This window comes from Aulostomus chinensis, chromosome 1 (genome assembly GCF_037954235.1).
Source record: "Aulostomus chinensis isolate RoL2024-O1b breed Wild chromosome 1, RoL_Achi_v1.0, whole genome shotgun sequence".
Classification (NCBI taxonomy): Eukaryota; Metazoa; Chordata; class Actinopteri; order Syngnathiformes; family Aulostomidae; genus Aulostomus; species Aulostomus chinensis.
Genome location: NC_141320.1, coordinates 9,489,700 through 9,494,547, shown reverse-complemented (window position 1 = coordinate 9,494,547; position 4,848 = coordinate 9,489,700). Strand labels below are relative to the sequence as shown.

At 45.5% G+C, this 4,848-nt stretch overlaps 1 non-coding gene across 1 annotated transcript; it reads left to right on the top strand.

Moving 5' to 3' along the window:
• The first annotated feature begins 4,431 nt into the window (after window positions 1-4,431).
• On the top strand, window positions 4,432-4,503 carry trnah-gug (transfer RNA histidin (anticodon GUG)). Its single transcript has one exon. It is a non-coding gene; the product is annotated as a tRNA-His (tRNA).
• Window positions 4,504-4,848: the final 345 nt, after the last annotated feature.

Here is a 4,848-nt window from a genome sequence, read left to right as displayed (position 1 = left end):
ACAACCTTGGAGGGTAAAACCTCCAATCATAGCCACTCAGATGCAGCAACAGAAGAAGCTGTCATCCACCCTGACAGTCAGAGCATCAAGTCAAGGAAACATCACCATCTTGTAGTTCCAAACCTCCACCTGTCAGATTCAGCTACTTCTGATTGTGGGACTTTAAACTTGAACACAATGGAATTTGGACAAGGAGTTTTCCTTCCATTCCAAACATCATCGTCCAGCCTCCAACCAGAGGTCCCTCAGTTATCATGGAGCCACAGGTGGAGTCTGGATTCTTTTGTAGAATGAGACGGCAATGAGAGTCCTGCAGAGTGACATCACTGACATGACAGGATGACTTCAGTCATGTGACTGGATGACTTCAGTCATGTGACTGGATGACTTCAGTCATGTGACTGGATGACTTCAGTCATGTGACTGGATGACTTCAGTCATGTGACTGGATGGCAGTGCAGATTCCAATGTAGAGGTTGGGGAAATAGTCTCTGAGAATCCAACTTGAAGCCACGCCCTCTTTGTTCTTCAAAAACCCAAACAGCGACCATCAGTCTCCCTCCAATCCTGTACTTGGGTTCAATGTTGCTGTTCTATTTTGCAGCATTCATCCCCTCATTCTGGAGGCTTTAACATGAAAATGAAAATGCTGACAGACACAAATGCAAATCAGGGTATCTGACCAGAGGAGACATTTTTTAATGCTTTTCTTGTTATATTTGTTATATATGTTCTGTATGGTTATATTTGTTATGGTTGTTACGGAGTTTATGGTTATTATCTCTTTTTCTTGTGTCTTTGTCTTTGTCTTTGTCGTCCTCCCCTTCGTCCGTCCTGGATTTTTGACCTTGGTTTCAGGAAGCGTGTGACCTCAACTCCTTTTTCTGTGTTGCTGAACGTAGAGCCTTGCTTCATTGTGCTCGCTAAAGTGTGATCCTCCCTGCTAATTCCTTATTTCGTTGACTAATTACCCACCAAAAATTAATACCTAATTGCTTTATTTGGCTGAAGTTTTAAAGACCATCATTCTTGTAGCAACAGTCTTTCTGCCTTGTAAACACGCTAAGCTAACGATGGCTTCTCCCTCTTGTCCTCCTCTCTCCTGCTCAGGGTGCCACATGTTTTGTTCCTCCTCTGCCTCCTTTAGTGATACTGATAAGTGTGTTAAATGTAGTTTTTTGTTGTGTTGGAGGTGAGGCTTAGCGATGTTGCATTGGACCTGCAGCGGCTCTGCACCAAAAGCTGCAAGAGGTAGCCAGCCCTCATTAGCTGGTGCAGACCACCTTAGCTTAGCTCCTAGCTTAGGCCCAACTAGCGCTCCCCCAGCAGCTCCCAAGCATCTGGGAGAGCGCCAAGAAAAGTTGGGCCTAAGCTAGGATGTGCTTGCTCATGAAGAATAGTTGGGTGTAAATTCATTTAAGGAGTGTTGAACTGGACCTGTTCTACTTGTAAAGTGTAACTTTTGTTATTTGGTGCTTTACAGGGTGATGACTTGACTTCATTGCAGCTTTGACCTGAGCAGGTGTTCATCCTCATCTCAGTAACAGGGGGACACTTTATCACAGCAGTGGACAAACATCAGCATTCATCACCCAGCAGCTCTTCTGATCAACAGAACAAGCTGAAGTATTCTGGAGAATGAGGGCATCGATCCCTCTACCTCTCACATGCTAAGCTAGTGCTCTACCATTTGAGCTAATTCCCCTGTTAAGAAGCACAGCAGATAATGCAGTTTGACCTTCATCATGGTTGAATGAGCGTCACCAGTTGAAGCTTCTCTGGTTGACCAATGTAATGGAGACCAAGGGTTCCATGACATAAATGATTAATTGAAGGTAGCATTTGTCTTGGTATTAACAGTTTATGTAAATTAGAGGCACACACACATGTTAATGGTCAGGTTTATTGAATCAGCAAACAAGTGAAACATTTTCTATGCCATGTGTTCCAGGGAGGGACCTGGGAAGCACAGGGGGACCGGCCATCTTGCCTGTGGAAAATGAAGACCCCAGTGTCAGTCAGTGGTAATCACTGTGCAAGGCCTGGTATTTAGTGTTGATCTAGTTTGTCTCATGTAAATGTGGCAGTTTCAGTTGTCACGGTCAGTCCTCACCTCTTCCTGGTGGTTTCCTTAAAGGGGGTGGAGCCAAAAGGGGAGAGAAGCCCAAGGAATCTCCTTAAAAGCTGTAGGTGCAAACCTTTGCTCCCAGATGGGGGAGGGGGTACAATCACAGGCGAGGTTCATTGAATGATTATGTGGATGTATGATTGAGTTGGTGTAGTAGTCTGGAATCATGTATATATTTAGTCAGGTTAAGTTGTTGAGATGGTGCTGGTTTGATGTAAATATTGATTGTAGAGCATGGTTGTGGTCTCACCTCCACTCTATGGGCCATCCATCGTCATCTTCTGCTTATTCCTTACTAGTAAGGGTCACGGGGGGGCTGGAGCCTATCCCAGCATCTATGGGCGAGAGGCGGTGTTCACCCTGGACAGGTCGCCAGTCCATCGCAGGGCCAACACACAGAGACGAACAACCATTCACACTCACACCTACGGTCAATTTAGAGTATCAATCAGCCTCGTCCCCAAATTGCATGTCTTTGGACTGTGGGAGGAAGCCGGAGTATCAGAGAGGACGCACGCAGGCACGGGGAGAACATGGAGACTCCACACAGAAAGATCCCGCGCCCGAGCCAGGACTCGAACCCGGAACCTTCTTGCTGTGAGGGCACAGTGCTGACCACTGCACCACCGTGCAGCCCCGCTCTAGGGGCTGGTCTGTCTAATTTCCTGCAGCCAGGAGGGAATTAAAGGCAGTCAGGGGTTTTTAATTTAAGTTGATGGTGTCTCATGCAATCTCTTTCAATACTCCAGTGGTGGTTTAAGTGAAGAAAAACATGGGTTAGTCAGTAGGACTGTGTGTGTGTGTGTGTGTGTGTGTGTGTGTGTGTGTGTGTGTGTTTGTGTGTGTTTCCATGCAGACTTTCCCTTGTGACAACCGATTTGATTTGGAAACCATCTCATCTAAATCTCCTCTCCAAAAACCCTCTTCTGCAACTTTGTACCCAAGTTGTCTCCTCATCAGGCACCACAGTATCCAGTAGGTTCAGGTAAAACAGTCATCAGTGATTAATGTTCATGTTCAATGATGAGGTTTTGATTTATTCTTCTAGAATCATCTGAACAAACCCTCCTCAACACTGTGAAGCCTTCATCTGACAGGAGGAGTTTCTTCTCCCAGTGATTCCACTGACAGTGAAAAGCTTCGTTCATCAGACTGGTCTGATAGGATCAACTACTGGTTGCTCTGGAGTGGAAACAGCAACCTGTCAGGAAACATTAGTCAGATCAAAGCCAAGATTAAAGCAAGAGCCTCCAGATCAAAGTCAGAATTGATGATGATGTCATCAGGGGGCTTTGATAGTATATTTATTTGTACCTAGAATTCTGTCTTTGATATCAGGAGGACATGAAAGAAAAACAATGGAGGAAAGTAGAGGAGAACATTCAGCTTCATTAGAAACACTTGAACTGTTGAACAGTAGAATTTGTTTGAAACAGTTTACAACACTGAGTGACAGGATTGAAGAGGGGAGATTTTTGTATTTTCAGTTTAATTCTAACTTTAAACTGGGCATGAACATTTTTAGTCTTTCATATTCTCACATACAGAGGAAGTCATGGCATTCCCTTTTTTATAACCTGTCCTGTTCAGGAAATGGAAATGGAAATTTAGCTGCTATGTTGAATCAGAAAAACCTTTTGAAGTCTACTTTTGCTTCAGTCAGAAAGTGGACTGTTGTTAACTCTCACAATGGTTGGTGATTGTGGAGGAAGAAAGAATCCTTATGAACCTCTTTTTAACAGACACATTTCTGAAGACACTGGTTAATTTTATATTTCTTCTTTTAGCAGAGGATGGTTTTGATCCATAGATCTCTGGGTTATGGGCCCAGCACGCTTCCTCTGCGCCACTCTGCTCTACCATTGACTGAACAGTCCTTGTTGTAGAAGAGCATTCTCTGTCTTTGTCTCTGCCCTGCTCTCCTGCTCTCTTTCCCCTCATTTAGTCCTTGACATGATCCATGCTCTACAGCTCTGTGGGTGGAATGAAGACCTGCGTCTGCTCTGCCCGTGCCGTCCTTCGTCTAAACCTAAATTGTTTGACCCACCTTTATAATGATCGGACTCGCTCCCGCTGAGCGCTCCAGGAGCTGCAGACAACACAACCAAACTGGCCCCGATCAGGATTTGACAGGCCGAAACATGCCCTAAAAACACCAAGAATAATATCCACCACCTTCTGAACGGGGCCTGGCCCGTCTCCTGCATCAGGGGCCGCCGCAGTCGCGCCTCAGCTGTTCAACAGCTGTTCGCCCTAACACTCAATGAGACAAAGACATCGAAGCTCAAGCTGCTGTTGAGGAAGCCGTGATCGTATAGTGGTTAGTACTCTGTGTTGTGGCCGCAGCAACCCCGGTTCGAATCCGGGTCACGGCAGCATGAGACAAATTTCTTTGTGTGTATTGATGGACACAAGCCAAGCAGAAACTTCCCACAATGCAATAGGGCGGTGTTTGGTCAGTGTTGAACAGGCGTCAGTCTGACAATGATGTCATATTATTGTGTCATCACTTGACCAGACCCAAAAGTAGGCTCAGGTATCAGTTTCTTCTCAATGCTAATGTCTGCTAGCTTAGTCTGCTACTTTGATGGCTCTGCCTGCTCAAAGGTCCAGACCCAAAAGTAGACTCAGGTATCAGTTTCTTCTCAATGCTAACGTCTGCTAGCTTAGTCTGCTACTTTGATGGCTCTGCCTGCTCAAAGGTCCAGACCCCTGGATGT